This window comes from Octopus sinensis, linkage group LG2 (genome assembly GCF_006345805.1).
Source record: "Octopus sinensis linkage group LG2, ASM634580v1, whole genome shotgun sequence".
Lineage (NCBI taxonomy): Eukaryota > Metazoa > Mollusca > Cephalopoda > Octopoda > Octopodidae > Octopus > Octopus sinensis.
In genome coordinates, this window is record NC_042998.1 from 56,811,803 (window position 1) to 56,829,660 (window position 17,858).

Genomic DNA, 17,858 nt, shown 5'->3' on the forward strand with positions numbered 1-17,858 from the left:
CTCGTGCCGTGGGATTCATAAATCCAGAGTTTAACCCGGTCACTATGGCGAATAAATGACTGAAATTACAACATTCCTTCCACTCTGTATGGGGCGCCGGTCCACTGCAGTGTTAATTTCCTTGATATTCTTAGAGCTCATTTACAAGTTAGTGGACAGGAGAAACGTGAAATGAAGTGTTTTGCTCAAGAAAAAAACACACCATCTGGTTCAGGGATCAAAACGCCAATCTTAAAATCATTAGTGAACATCCTTACTGCTAAACCACACGCCTTCATATAACAGGGTTTATATTACACCATAGAAACTAACTTTCCTGCTCTGGACCAGAAAATACTTGACACTCCACAAAACTCAGTGTTCCCCACAGACTGTACTGTTACTAGATATACACATCCTACACTGCATCCAGAAGAATGCTAAATGACTGATCGGCAAATAATCACAAATCAACACACTGCAACACCTGGCTGGCAGATGTGGTGTCTCTGCTAAAACTACGGCACCATATTTTGCTTTCTCCAACTAGCAGTTTCATAACCGTTATCATAACCGCTCACCAGACATAATAGACCTTGTTTTCACTGTACACACACACACACACGCACACACACATACACACACACGCACACACACACACATGCACACACACCACACACACACACACGCACACACACACCACACACACATACATATATATATTATGCACCCTTTTCAAGCCTTGCGAGGCTCATGGGCCCGGTGTCCCGGTTTCTATATGTATATATATATGTATATATATATTTATCAACCGAAATTGCGAGGATGATCCGGTTCTTGACTGAAGATTGAAGGCTTCGTGTTTTTTGTATCGTCTTCTAAATGTTTTGCGTTCTTGTCCCAGTTTGTATTTTTTTACATATACATATATATATATATAGCGGCGCCAGTACCCCTTTTGGTCTTATATGTAAGTACATATTTCTTTAAACTTGGTACAACTCTAAAACAGTCTCTCTCCCCCTCTCCTGCATTTCTCTGCCTTTCACACTTTGCACTCCACTTTGATCTCTCTCTTTCTCTCTCTCTCTTCTCCTCCTCCTTTGTTCCTTATTCCCCTTTTTCTCTCTTCATCTGTCCCTCTTTTCCTCTCTCTTCTCCTCATACGTGACTAACTGACCGATTGCCGGCCTTTTCGTGGTTAGCAGTCGTCGCGGCAAGACACATTTTTTTCTCTCTCTGCCCCAAGGCATTTTTTTAACACGCCAGCTCAAAGTTTACTCGTCCTGTCGAAAAGACGCCTGTCTGTGACGTCCTGTTTTTGTTATTATTATTATCATTATTGATTTTACGTATTTTTGTATTCTTATTCGTGTTATCATTATTGTTTTTACGTATTTTTGTATTCTTATTCGTGTAACATCGTCCGTTTTTCCGTCCTTGTTTTGTATACATTCGAGGCTTTCTTCCAAGGAATCTAATGCGCTTGGCTTAGATTTTCCTTTGGGGCTGGCCAGATCGGAGCAATCTCAAGATTAATCAGCCGAAATTGCGAGGATGACCGGTCCTTGACTGAAGATTGACGGCTTCGAATGTCCCGTACGTGTTTTTTGTATCGTCTTCTAAATGTTTTGCATTCTTGTCCCAGTTTGTATTTTTTTACATATACATATATATATAGCGGTCTTATATGTAAGTACATATTTCTTTAAACTTGGTACGGGATAAAGAATATAAAGAGATCAAAGGAAAGAATTAAAGGGGTCAAAGGCTATCAGTAGAGGAAAATACATTAAGAAATTTAAGAACACCAGTGGAAGAGCTCACAGATATCTATTTAAAATATATTAGAGTTTTGCTTTTTTAGTAAATACAAGATAGACCTACTCTTTACGATTATTCTATACGATTTTTATTTAAAATATTTAAGAGTCTTGATTTTTGAGTGAATACAAGATGGACCTAATTCGATACGGTTATTTAACAAATTTTATATATTCGTATAGAGCTAGGTCTATCTTGTACTTACTAAAAAAGCAAAACTCCAATATATTTTAAATAGATATCTGTGAGCTCTTCCACTGGTGTTTTTTTCTTTCTAACTGTACCTGTTTAGAACACAAAGAAACAAATAATATTTGTACGTTGCCAAATTTTAATTGACTATATAGTCAATTTAATTAACCTAACTTATATCAAATAAATTGCTAATACTTCCTAATTCTATTCTAAGTTTAATAGGTAATGCTACTCCCTTAATAATAATATAAAGAATTTTCACTATAATTTTTACTATATTTTGAATAAGCAATACTCTCACACCATTTACTATAGAAATTAATTGACCTCTAGGTATAGACCTAAAGTCTGTCTTACAATTTATAAACATTAGTATAAATGGAAACAATAATAAATAAATAAATAACCTCCTGTTCTAGTGTTGCACTTAAATTTCTTAATGTATTTTCCTCTACTGATAGCCTTTGACCCCTTTAATTCTTTCCTTTGATCTCTTTATATTCTTTATCCCGCCATTAACTCTGTAGGAGTGGCAGTTAATAGCTGTCGAATGGTCAAAAATAATGTTCTCTTAGAAATCTTAAATTCCTGCAACACTGACCTAAATTTTCTGTCACCACAGAAATAAACTAAACTTTGTAGGTTGAGTACTTACACCCCTTCCTCCCATAATGTCCTTATTTGGGCGGTTTCTGCTTCACTGACTTCTTTTGCGACTTCTTTCAGCCACTATAGCCAATCTCTTCTTCCAACAACGTAGTTTGGTGAAACGAATAGATGTGTGATCAGCATCTTCTCCTCATATATCAGGAAATTACATCTGCATTATTATGGATACATTCATCTTCTCCGAGAATAAAATCTCTCCTCATATCTCCGGAAATTACACCTGCATTATTATGGATGGATTTACCTTTTCTGTGAAGCTAACAATCTTTTTTTAAAAACCTTTTATAAAACTGTGCATCATTAGAAAACGTTTTAAGTCTGCTTACAATCTAACTTTGTTTTTCATAGAACTCTCTTCGATACTTCATGAGTGTAGCCTCACCCCCTAGGATGTTTGGAAAACTCATATGTGTTTTGGCTGATGAATACTGGGCACTTGTATTTGCAGCAATATTTGCAGCTTTTAATAAATCTGTTCTTCGTATGAAACAATTGTACTGAAACACTAATCCATTCGTGTTGGTTTTTTCTTGTTTATAATCACCCCACATTATTTTATGGTTAATACCATAAAGATTTCTGGTGCATCTAAGTTAAGTACCACATTCATGTGAATTCATTGGAACTCACTTGAATCTTAATTGTTTTACTGAAATTATATATATATATGTATATGTATGTATACATATAAGTTGTTTACGGGAAATGGTTTTGAGTACGCATATAAAAGCTCCTGGTTTATTATGGCGCTATGGTTAATTATACCTTTTGGGCTATTATTAAGGAGACACTTAAAATTGTAAAACTATTTTTAAAAAGGACAGTAGTTATTCAAATATATTTTCCAGTAAAACCATAAGAGTGGGACACTCAACATCGAGAAATGTAGGCAATATCATTTCTTCTATAAATAATAAGAAAGTAAATAATTATTATAATAACTTAAATAATAGCGCTAGCCATAATATAACCGATAGCGATAGAAGTCTTAATCAACATATAGAAAAATCTTCATGTCGTGATAAGACTAAATGTAAACTCTCTAATTATTGTAATATCGATAATGTAATTTATAAATGTATAGTTAACTCTAAGAACAATAATAATAAAAATATAAATAATGTTTACGTTGGATCAACAGCAAATGAAATTTTTAAAAATATCCCAACACTACTAGACCTTTAAAAATCCCAATTTAAGTAAGTCTACGGGCTTAAGTAAATATATATGGGAATTAAAATCAAGAAAAAGAAAGTAGATCCTTAATTGGAGTATTATAGGTAGAGACCACTCCTATAATATTGGGAATAAAATGTGTTTATTATGCATAACGGAATTTATGAAACTACTACAGTCTAGAGATGAATTATTAAACACATATGATGAACGAAGAATTAAATGTAGGCACCGCAGTAATTTTACATTTAGTAAAATGAAGTACCGAACCCCCAACCCCTGAATCAAATAACCACATAATATTATTTCTAAAGCCCTTGAATAGACTATATAAATGATAGAAAATAATGCAATAATTTAAATAAATATATGAATAAAATATTCCTAAAATTATATAATAACAAATTATATATAGCCTCCAATATAGGTAAATTTGAAAATAATAATAGAGGATAATTTAAAATTAAATCTTGTGTAATTACTTCCTCCCTCGGGAATAATCACCTATAAATACCCATAGTTCCCTGATATCTTCTTGTTATATATCACATTTAAACACATTTTTATTCTGATGTACAATCTTATATCTCGCATTCTGTATTTGTCATATACTTGATTTTACATGATTGATATATATACTAATTCATATTTATAATGTATAATTTATAAATTTTAATTCTTAATATTACAAAGTACAATTTTAATTTTTAATTTTTGATTCTTAATTTTTAACTTTAATACTTAATTGTATTGCTTATTTTTTAAAGGGATGTAAAATTAGATATATAATATTTTGAAACAGAACCTGAAGATGTGTTGTAATAATTGTAAATCTGACGATTGCATATATGTATATATATACCTACCTACCTACGTACACACACACACACACACACACACACATATATATATATATATATATATATATATATATATATATGTATGTTGTGTATATGTATATATATTGTAATCTTCCAATACTGAAACAGGTGTAGTTCCTTCATATTTGATAAATTTAAGTGTATTAACTAAAGTAGGAGATAATTAATGAAGTATACTATATACCCTGCTGGTAATTTTGGTTATATCCTTTAAGTATTATTTCGTGATGTGCAAACTGATGCCATTAGTTTACTTTCAGATATACTCATTAAGTTATTTTTTGTTTTATCTGAAATAGAAAACCCGCATATCGACAAATCACCCATATATATATATATATATTATATATATATATATATATATATATATATATATATATATATATATATATATGTATGTATATGTGTATGTATGCGTTCATACAAACTTACCTATACGCAGAGACAAACACGCAAATATATGCATATAAGAAAGCAAAACATGATAGGTTGTTTATAATCTGTTTAATTACACCACCTTATGTATGTTTCATTAATATGAAGTGGTTATTGGTTACGTAATTCAAAATTACAAATTATGTAACCCACACTTAGTGTCAACTCATCTGTGACAAGTAGTTATTAAATCTAATACTGATGGAGAGAACATGTGACTGTAGTACTCGTGGCCATCGGGACGATTTAAAACTGGATCTTGAATTATCCAGTAAAATCTTTTTTGCTAGTTTATTTTGTCTCTCTGTCTTCTCTCCTGGCGTGATATGAACATTTAAGGTGGTTTTAGCGTCAGGGTTTTGACTGCTATTTCAGCATGGTGGTATCTCTCAGATACCCTAATTTATAGTTTTAAATAATTATTACCTTTGTATGGCATTTATTCCCATGCTGGCCACTTGATAAGATCGATATTTAATATCAATATTATCTTTATTTATATATATATATATAATATATATATATATATATATATAGTGGTTTCAAATTTTGCACATGGCTAGCAATTTTGTGGGAGGAGACAAATTGATTACTTCGACCTCAGAGTTCAACTAGATAAAATTATCAACACGAAATGATGGAAGGTAAAGTTGACCTCGGCGGAGTTTGAACACAGAACGTAGTAGCGGACGAAATGCCGCTAAGTATTTCGTCCGACGTGCTAACGATTCTGTCAGCTCACCGTATTGATGCATTTACTAGTGTTTGTTTTTATGTGAAGTTATAATAGAAACACTTTAACATTACTCAATTCTTTTTATACTTTTGTAGAATACATTCATGCTTTTTAAACTTTTAAAGATGAAGTGTAACAGTGACATGAGAATTTCGGCCTGCAAGATTTCATCAGAGTCATTTATATATATATACATACATGTACACACTCACACACGCACACACACACACACACACACACACACACACACACACACACACACACACACACACACACACACACACACACACCACACACACACACACACACTCTCTCTCTCTCTTTCTTTCTTTCTCCCTCACACCTCCCACATATATATTCTAATGTACTGCCGTAACTACTTCACCCAGTCCTTTATTTGGTGGCTAGTCGCCCACGTTTTCCATTCATATGTAGAATTACAGATGATGGAGCTGAATACCAACCACATGCAGTTCACCGATGTAGGAGGGCTTACAAGGATCTCCGCCTCTCTAAACTATTAAAAAAAATCAAATCGGGAATGTCCAATTTATGAAAATAATCTTTCTTTTGTTTAATTTTGACAAAAACTCCATTGATTAATGATTTAGGGAAATATGAGTAAAATTATCTCATAAAATAAACACGTATAATTTGTAAGCCCTTCAACATTGGTGAAGCTAGAACTATATAGTGTATATATTTTTTTTATTTAAAGACTTATGGGAGAATTTAATCGTAAATGGTTGGTCTGAAACAATGAGATTCAGTTAATGTAGCAGGAAGTGAAAGATGAATTACATGAATATAATTGTTGAATAAATATGAGTGGGGATTGAAAATCGCATTGCAGATGTTACCCACTGATAACTTGCTCCACGCAACGTTTACTGCCGACTAAATAGTTGTAATCAGAAACTAATTCCATCGAGATTAAATTCCTTTTCTACGACAAAAGAGGCGAGGGTTGTACCAAAGTTAACTAATTAGCATCTGATGCTAAGTGAATTTCTTACTGCAGAGTTTCTGTTGTCATGTAATACGTATATTTAGAGTACGTCTGTTTCTCGTGTTGTCTTTATGTCTCGCGCGAAATATCTGAGTGAAATGCAATATACACTAATTACACGGTGTATTCGTTTCTTATGGCTCCATTTCTACATGGTCCGCCTCCTTACACTTAAATGAATGTAAGCGTTTTTAGATATCACGATGACGAACGCCGTGTTTGCATCAATAATTTATTTCGAACCGGCTACGCTTCGATCGACAGTCACTCATGCTGTCGTCTCGACCCGCCCCCAGCCATAGTCAGATTTTAAACGCTTAATAGAATAAATGAATGAAGGAACCGCAGTTCGGTAACTAGACTTGCTAGAAACAACAACTAAACCATTATAGAATGTGAAGACTAGAATTTGTAGAGTGATTGTCTGAATGGACAATTATTTTTTTTATAAATAGGCTATCATGTTTGCATGAATTGATTATCTTTCTCTAACTGAACATCGCCATCATAAACAAGGAAGTATACAATGAAAGTAGATTTTCTATCAAAACATCAAGCGTATGTCTAGACAGAAACGTTGATTGTCACAGCTGGAACATTGATTATTTTTCATCAAGGTCCATCGAGGTCGACTTTTCCTTTTATCCTCTCGGAGGTTGATAAAATAAATATCACTCAAGCACTGACGTCATTGCAGTCCACTTGCCTGCCTCTTCCCCTCAAAACTGCTTTGGAATTATTGGGCTCGACAGGAGTTAGATAACAACAATTATCATGTTCATTATTTACATTTAACGGATATTTGTCTTCATCTTGCTTGTTGTTAATACAACGTTTCGGCTGATATACCTTCCAGCTTTCATCAGGTGTCTTGGGAAATTTCGAACCTGGATTCTCATTCCTAACATATTTTTCGATGTTGTTGTTATTATTATTAAGGTCACTGTCTGGAATCGAACTCGGAATCTTGGAGTTAGTAGCCCGCACTCTTAACCACTACGCCATGTGCCCGTGGGCAAAAAAAGTAAATTTTATGGTAGAATTTGATCCAGTAGAAGACAGAACAATCTTTCTTTTATGTTTAGCTAGTTTTATTCTCTTTTCTATTCAACAATACCCAAATTGCAATAATGAAATACGAGAACCAACGATGGTAAACTCTCTTTTGTCACTCAAAATGCTAAATATAACAGCCAAAGTTAAACCTATAGACACATGGCTGGAACAATAGAACTGAATTTACAACATCTTATGCATTTTCAGAATGTGTTGTAAAAGAGAAATGGGTAAAAACCTTAATAATAAGAGAGGCATCTAAATCAGAAATGGCGAAAGGTATATGTTGCGTCAAAAGGATTTCTTATGCCGCTATGGTATAAATCTTCCACAACTTATGGAAAATAACAGCAGAAACTTACGGAAATGAAACAATCGGTATATATAGCACACGCGGTGGGCTCTCGATGACCGTTATTACAAAGGGAAGTAATTATTTCTTCACAATATGAGTCGGGATTGAAATCTTAAGTTTAAAACGAAGCAATATAGATTACACACACACACACACACACACACACACACACACACACACACACACACACACACACACACCACACACACACACACACTCATTCATGTATTTATACACACACATATTTAAAATTCTTTTTTTTTGTTATTATTTATGGTTATGTTCTTAGAGTTTTCAGTGTAATCATGTATAGCACTATTTCACCCATTTTAGAAATCTTCAGCATGATTTAACCAGTATATTTGCCAAACTCAATCAGAAAGCTTAGCGTTGATATTAACCTTTAGTCAAAAATAAATTTAAATAACCATTAAGTGTGTATGTGTCAGTGGCATAGTCGATGATCCCATTAATTTTTCCTTGAGGATTTCTGCAGAAATTTACATTGAGCACAAAATTTATATCTTTGCGAAGAATGTGAGCATCCATTCAAATAACTATTACTTAAATTATTTAGTTAACAAATGTATCCGATTTCATGTTAGAAAACTTAGGAGCGCACGTTTTCTCTTTCCTAGATGTGAAACCTGTGCGCGTGCACAAGTGCACAAGTTAAATGTATTAGTACTTATAATAGCGAAATAATTATTTCTAGTTTAAATTCGTCTTAGTACAATGTACATATCAAGGATTAAGTACGTCGATCGAAACGAAATGCAGATGAAATATTAAAGACGAAGCTAGCAGTCCAAAGAATTAAAATTGTACTTCAATTTTGTTTTTGAATACTTACATAAATTGGCTCTATGCCATGTTCTTAATGTTTGCTTAAGTTAATAAAACAAATCTGAACAAATATATTTAAATCCCATGTGTGCTTGTATTAATGCATTCTATGTATATTACATAACTTGTCTGTGCATGTATCTAAATATTTTCATATGCATGTATGCACACACACACACACACACACACACACAGCGTATATAAACGGTCTTTCTGCAGAAATTTTATTTACTGCGCAAGATGTTCATGTTATTATTTAGTTAGACAAGGAAACTGAGACAGTTCCAGTTGGTATACTTACGAAATCAGGTCGTGCACTCAGTTTGAAGAGACCTGGTGCTGGATCTAAAATTGGTTTGTACGATGATTATTCCAGTTGGAATAATCGTTAGAAATGAAACTGCCTGCTTATTGTATTATAGTTTATACGGCTATTACTTCTAACTCTTGAACCTTTAACGCAACCCTCAGGAAGTTTTAGGGCGACAAAACTTGAATTTTTCATTATAGTGACATACATCCACGCAGTTTCCCCACAACCCAATTCCATTCAGTATTTTTCAGTATATATATATATATATATAATATATATATATATGGCGTCCAGCTGTCTAAAAAGGGTGTTAGGCTGTTCAAGGAAAAGCGCCTCAAGAGCCTGGACCAGAAGCGACAAGCCCGAAAAGAGAGGATCCCCAACCCTACTTCTGCTGTTACGTGCCCAACATGTGGCCGCATCTGCGCGTCTGCCTTTGGTTACGCTCCCACCTCCGGCCTCACTGACGTCATTGTCGAACCCCGACAGACTTCCGTTATATATATATATATATATATATATATATATATATTTATTTATTTATTTATATATACATGGTGGTCCTCCAGCATGACCACAGCTGCATGGCTGAAACGAGTAAAAGAGTACATGTTTGTATATTTCAGCATCTCTCAACATAACTGTGTATATATTTATATATATCCACGTATGTCTTTGTGTATATCTTCGTGAGTGTATTTATTTCTATTACAGTGTCTAAATCCATGAGATATATATATGGATGTTTAACTTGAACTCATGAAGCATGATGTCTGCAGGGAAACCTGTGAATTGGGAACTAAATTCGAGAAGGTTGTAATTGTGAGGAGGAATGATTGAGGAAATGTTTATGGTGGGTTTTAACGCAGAGAATGACGGAAATATGAGAGACAGCTGTAGTTCTCAGGAATAGAAGCCGTTGTAATAACAGCATAGGAAGGAGAGAAAGAGAGAGGGAGAGAGGGACGGGAGACCGAGAGGGAATGAGAGATGGGAGGGAAGGAAGGAGGGAGAGAAAGAAAGAGAGAGAGAGAAACTGAGAGAAATAGCCACTGCTACATTAGTGGGCCAGAATTTGCAGTGCGTTGGTGAGGGAAGATTTAGTAATCAATCGGGTGGCCTTGTATCGGATGCGTTTGCGTGTGTTTAGCAGCTGCTCTTTCACAGATACGCGAGGACTACACTAATGCGTCTCGTAACCATGCCGCCATCTTGCGATACCGAAATTTTTCTGTCAATACCCATATACTTAGTTTCAAAGTTTAGGATATTCGAATCTAATTTCAAGCTTTGAACCAACGTTGAAAACCACGAATAGTTCATGAAATTTACTTGCGATGCGTGTGTAGTTGTGTGTCTATATGTCTGTAAGTGTGAGTTTGCGGATGCGTATTTGTGTCTGTGTTTGTGTATGTGCATTTGTATGAGTTTGCGAATGTGTATTCGTGCGTGTGTTTGTGAATGTTTAATTTGAAATCTTAGTACGGATGTGTATCTGTGTGTGTTTCGAACGTGTATTTGTGTGTGCGTTTGTGTGTGTGTGTGTTGTGTGTGTGTGTGTGTTGTGTGTGTGTGTGTGTGTGTGTGTGTGTGTGTGTGTGTGCGCGTGTGTATGTGTGTGTGTAAAAATGAAAATCACGAATAGCTCATGAAATTTGCGTGCGATGTGTGTACACGTATGTATGAGAGTGGTCTACGAGTGTGTATGTGTCTATGTTTGCAAGTGTACAAGCATGTGAGCTTGTGTTTGCATATGTTTATGCGTGTGAATGGGTGTGTGTGAATGCGCGCGTGTGTATGTGTGTGTGCGTATATGTGTGTGCGTATATGTGTATGTGTATGTGTGTGTGTGTGCGTGAGTGTGTGTCTTTTAAATGTGCTCTGTCTGAATATCACGTCTGAATATGTACAAGTGTATTAGATACGTGGTCACATGTATTCGCGCCAGTGCGCGTGGGTATGTCTGTGTCAGTGTATGTGTGTGTGTGTGTATATGTGTGTGTGTGTGAGTGCATGTTTGCCTGCTTGTGTATCGTTGCGTCTACGAGTTTGCGTATGTACGAGCGTATATGGGTGTGTGTGTATGTATGTGTGTGTGTGGTGTGTGTGTGTGTATGCGAGTATGTGTGTCAATGTATGTGTGCATGTCTATATAAAATCTATGTTATTGTGCAGTTGGTATTTTCTGTCTTTATAAACACAGAACATGCTGGCTTACGAGTATCTACGTACAAGTTTATCTTTCTACATCTCTTCCCTTTCATTTTTCCTATGTTTGTATACAAACGTGTTGCTGTCTATTTGCAGACGTGCGTAATTATCCACACATGCAACTCAAAAGACTCCCGAGTGTAATCGGTGCATTCTTCTGTTATTCTAACATGTAAAAACATTATTGCTACACGGTCTACCGAGGAAACCTCCACGTTGTCGCCCGGTCTACTCGACATAGTAGCCAAAATCACACTCGAATTGCACCCTGTCGATTTTAGATAAAGGAAGTTGCATTGTATAATGTCGGTTCTGGTATACAAAATGACGTGGTGACCACTGCTGGAACACTTCCAGTCATAGGTTTCCTCGATAAAGGGTCCTGTTGTACTGGGACCAGGCATTAATAATAACAAAGGTACCGCTGCTTGTCAGAGAAAAAAAACAGTCAAATCTCCCTTGAATCTCACCCTGCTGTCTTAAAAAAGTAAAGAACTTACTGGACATGGTAGTTCTATATGCCCTGACAGATATAATGGGCATGGCTAGATTGTCGTTCCCTATAGATCAGCAGAGTCAGGCCTAAACATCAACAGATACATTAACGAACCACGGAGGAAGCGCCTACGTGGTCGCTCGACCTATCAAAAATAGCACTCAAGTCTCCTTCAAGTTACACCTACCAACTTAAAGAAATAGGCTCATTACATAATGTGGTTCTAAGTACAACGACGAGGACAACAATAACAGCAACAAGTCTTAGTACAGTAGGAATTAATCAGGAAACTCCCTTCAGCAAGGTGTCAACAAATATATTTTCCGCGCCAGGCTGACAGTACCAGGTTGTTACAACAGATGCAACTGTAGTTAGTTCTTTATAAGGAGAAACACTTAGTTTTGCTGTGAGTTTTTTTTTATGGTAACGTTGGTGATGGTGGTGATAGTTTTGTTGTTGTTGTTGTTCTTGGTGGTGGTGGTGGTGGTGGTAGGGTTTAGAATATTGAGGGAAAGCGCGTGGGTATCAACGTTTTAATTTCATTTTGCCTTACAATAGTTTCAAAGTAATCAAAGACGGTCGCAGGCATAGCTGAGTGGTAAAGCAGCTTATTTTGAAACTACACTGTATTGTGTTCGATCTCAATGCATGTCACCTTGGGTAAGTTACTTCTAAAGCGAAGTGAAATTTGGTAGACAGAAAATGTAGAAGCTATTCATATGACCATGTCTGAGTGTGAATATGAGTGTGTATGTGTAAGCGCGCTGTGTGTGCGCGTGCACCAGCGTATGCTTGCGTATATTTATCTTTCGCTGATGTAAATCGGTGAAAGTTTTAAACATTCAGTCTATTACTCAGTGGTGAGTAGTAGAAGTATATATCCTGACCATTAGCTAGCACACCTTCTCTCTATTCATTTCTTTATTGTCTCTCTCCTGCTTTCTTTTTTTTTCTCTCTCTCTTGTTTTTTTGATTTGAAACCCTCGATCGAATAACACCGTTTACAAAAACTATGCTTGGAATGACCATTAGAACTCACACACAAGATACAGGAAACTTACATATACACCATTCTGCTTAAATAATAGAACTGCAGATACGAGTCTTACGTCTGTTTTCATTCCTCTACTTCTCTCTGTATTTCATATCTTCTCTATATTAACTATTACTTAAACATTTTCTCGCACCGTCTCTCATGAAGGGATATATGAAATATCCCGGAAACAGCTGTAAGACCTCTTTATAAATGTCCTGAAAACTTTCACAGCCTTGGATTCTTTTTATCTCATTCTGTTAATATATATATATGTATATATATGTGTATATATATATGTGTGTATAAATATGTATATATATATATATATATATATATATAATATATATATATATATATATATATATATAATATATATATATATATCGCCATGTTGATTCGTTAGCTACTGCAGGCATTTTTTTCTCTCCTTCTTTCTGTGTTTTTTTTCTCTCTGTGTATCTTTCTGTTGAAGAGCGTAGGCTCGAAACGTTAAAGACTTGTTTTATTTATATTTCCTGAACGCCATACTAATACAATTGTTCGTTTGTTTTCCACCTGCCTTCGTCTTTTGTCTATTTTCATAAGCTTCCCGTTATATATATATATATTATATATATATATATATATATATATATATATCTTTTTATCCTTTTACGAGCGAAAGAGTATATCAAACCGTTGATCGTTTCCGGGTTTCGGTATTGTTAAATCAGTGAAAGATAAATTAATAACTCTTCGAGATAGGACTCTGTTGTGTCGCATAAAGTGTTCTCCGTGTTAGGAATTAAACTTCGGTTTGTTAAAACCAAAGAACCAGCATTCAAGCATTACTGTCATTCACAATTTGTATGAGTTGGTAACATGTACAATGCTTTCTCTAATTGCTTTAGGTGCCTATGTAGTCCTCTCACACTACCTCATTCTTGAACCAGCAGGAGCTCTCAGATATGACAGCTAGAGAAAGAGAGGCCTGCAACTTAAATGAAGTATTTTGCTCAAAGAGACGACACATCAGCCGAAATTGGAACTGAACTCACGACCTTATGATAATGATCGCAACATTCTAACATCCAGGCTACGTCACTTCTTAAACTCAACGAACTACAGACGTCAAATTATACAGCGCTGTGATTGTTATGTCATTTAAATTCAGATTGGATGGAAGCACTCCGTCGGTTACGACGACGAAGGTTCCGGTTGATCCGATCAACGGAACAGCCTGCTCGTGAAATTAACGTGTAAGTGGCTGAGCACTCCACAGACACGTGTACCCTTAACGCAGTTCTCGGGGATATTCAGCGTGACACAGAGAGTGACAAGGCCGGCCCTTTGAAATACAGGTACAACAGAAACAGGAAGTAAGAGTGAGAGAAAGTTGTGGTGAAAGAGTACAGCAGGGATCACCTCCCATCCCCTGCCGGAGCCTCGTGGAGCTTTAGGTGTTTTCGCTCAATAAACACTCGCAACGCCCGGTCTGGGAATCGAAACCGCGATCCTATGACCGCGAGTCCGCTGCCCTAACCACTGGGCCATTGCGCCTCCACAAATTCAGATTACCAACAATTGAAAAAGTCTAAAGATGTACCTGCTTCTTTTTCCAAACAATGCGTCCAGGACTTCGTTATACATGACTCAAACATTTTAAAAAGTCAGTAGATTGGTATTTGGGAGAAATTTGTTTGTTATTTCTTGCACATCGAGTGACTACGTAGAGTCTAAACACAATTGATATTTGTAACTCTCTATGCAGCCAATTTGCAGCAGAGACAAGAGCAGGGTACGATCTGCTGACATCTCGGCTTCAGCTTCTTTATCCACTCGATGAGCTAAACTCGCAACAATCTCAAGATAGCTGGTATTTATCATAGTGGAGGCGCAATGCCCCAGTGGTTAGGGCAGCGGACTCGCGGTCGTAGGATCGCGGATTTCGATTCCCAGACCGGGCGTTGTGAGTGTTTATTGAGCGAAAACACCTAAAGCTCCACGAGGCTCCAGCAGGGGATGGTGGTGATCCCTGCTGTACTCTTTCACCACAACTTTCTCTCACTCTTACTTCCTGTTTCTGTTGTACCTGTATTTCAAGGGGCCGGCCTTGTCACTCTCTGTGTCACGCTGAATATCCCCGAGAACTACGTTAAGGGTATACGTGTCTGTGGAGTGCTCAGCCACTTACACGTTAATTTCACGAGCAGGCTGTTCCGTTGATCGGATCAACCGGAACCCTCATCGTCGTAACCGACGGAGTGCTTCCATGGTATTTATCATACTGTCAGTGTGTGCGGTAGAACAGGTGTAATCTCTCGGAAAGACTTTTCTCACTCGTTTGCTTTCTCTCTGTTTGAAACGGTTGATACCCCTCCGCCATCACTTTCAATATCCTCTTCATGTTCCTTGTAATGTGTAACAAGTAAAACTGAAGCTCCAGTTGTCAGCTGTTCAACAGTACTTCCTGGGCTCATCCGGTTAAGATTTGGATTCAAGCGTATCAAAGCAAATGACGCACACAAATACAAATACATAAACATATACTCTCTCTTTACTCTTTCCTCTTTTGTTTCATTCATTTGACTGTGGCCATACTGGAGCACCACCTTTAGTCGAGCAGATCGACCCCAGGACTTATTCTTTGGATGCCTAGTACTTATTCTATCGGTCTCTTTTGCCGAACCGCTAAGTTACGGGGACGTAAACACACCACCATCAATTGTCAATCGATGTTGGGGGGGGGGGACAAACACAGACACACAAACATATACACACACATACATACATATATATATATATATATATAAATATAACAATTTAGGAATGGCCTAAACAGGCCATTCGTCCACCAGAAAGAGCAGCCAGAACTCCAACCGCCAAGTAGTGTAATTCGGAAATAAGGTGAAAATTAAAAACATTTACCCTAATTCATCTTTTATACGATGCATCGTTTCAGTGTCTTTAATGAATTAGGGTAAATGTTTTTAAATTTTCACCTTATTTCCGAATTACACTACTTGGCGGTTGGAGTTCTGGCTGCTCTTTCTGGTGGACGAATGGCCTGTTTAGGCCATTCCTAAATTGTTATATTTATGCATATTTAGTCTGACTATTTTCTCTTTTCCACCAGGCCGCTGGTAGCGATAAATTTTACTGAACTTTTTGCTACCCTAAATTGATTAATTGATAATTTCTGACTAATTCTGAGATTGAATCGGCAGTTTATATTTGCTGCCGATAAGTTTGGCGCGAATGCGTTGGTCTTGAAAATTTTAAGACAGATATTCCCGAGCTTGATACAGTCGCCTCGTGTATATCCGTCTCTCCAGGTTTCTTTACTGATGAAGTGTGACCTATGGTAGACTAGCTTAATTTAATTTAATTAAGCTGGTCTATCATTAAAGACACTGAAACGATGCATCGTATAAAAGATGAATTAGGGTAAATGTTTTAAATTTTCACTTTATTTCCGAATTACACTACTTGGCGGTTTGAGTTCTGGCTGCTCTTTCTGGTGGACGAATGGCCTGTTTAGGCCATTCCTAAATTGTTATATTTATGCATATTTAGTCGTTGACTATTTTCTCTTTTCCACCAGGCCGCTGGTAGCGATAAATTTTATGAATTTTTTGCTACCCTAAATTGATATAATATAATATATATATATATATATATATTAGAAAAATTGAGGTAATCAGATCAGATGGTTCATATTGTAGATATTTATTTATATATTACATTTTTACATATATATCATATCATTCGGATTAGCGCTTGCTCCCATTCTAGTGGGTTTTCAAATCAAATCAGTTGTGGGTAGTTTGAACTTTTTATAGTTTCGTAGTAGTGGGTGAGGAGGAAGTGAGACAGAGAGAAAATAGTGTGTATGTGTGTGGTGTCTGTGTGTGGTGTGCTGTTGTGTGGTGTGTGCTTTATATCTGAGAGTGAAGAAGTGTTATTTCCGTTGGTCTGCTGGACCCCCTGTGGTTTTATAAGAACTTTGGCTGTCCTTTCAATGTCACTGAGTGTGTGTTGTGCATAGGTTGGCCTGGCAAATGTCATTTGGGATATATATATATATATATATATATATATATATATGTATATATATATATATATACATACATACGACGGGCTTTTTTCAGTTTCCGTCTACCAAATCCACTCACAAGGCTTTGGTCGGCCCGAGGCTATAGTAGAAGACACTTGCCTAAGGTGCCACGCAGTAGGACTGAACCCGAAACCATGTGGTTCGTAAGCAAGCTACTTACCACACAAACACGCACACTGCACACACACATCACACACATATGTATGTATGCACGTTTGTGTGCTCTTGCGTATGTATGCATATACGAGAGAAAAAGATAATCGACGGCGTAAAGACTAATAGAGCAGTCTTTTCGAACCAAATGTTGAGTGGTATTTATGCTGCACAGGTTGATTAGATGCTTCTTTACCATTCTCGCCATCGCAAATGCTGTGAAGCCAATAATCAGAGCGTTGGAAACTTGTAAGTAATGATATTATTCTTCACAAATTGCATATATACAGAAATATGTGCGTATCTATATACATGTATCTAAACACACACACACACACACACACCACACACACACACACACACACATGCACGCACACACACACACACGCATA

General features: G+C 36.3%; 1 protein-coding gene across 3 annotated transcripts in view; it reads right to left on the reverse strand.

Moving 5' to 3' along the window:
- The window catches only part of LOC115231256, a 145,475-nt gene that overhangs the window by 23,246 nt on the left and 104,371 nt on the right, over positions 1-17,858 (reverse strand). The gene's annotated exons all lie outside the window — the stretch shown is intronic.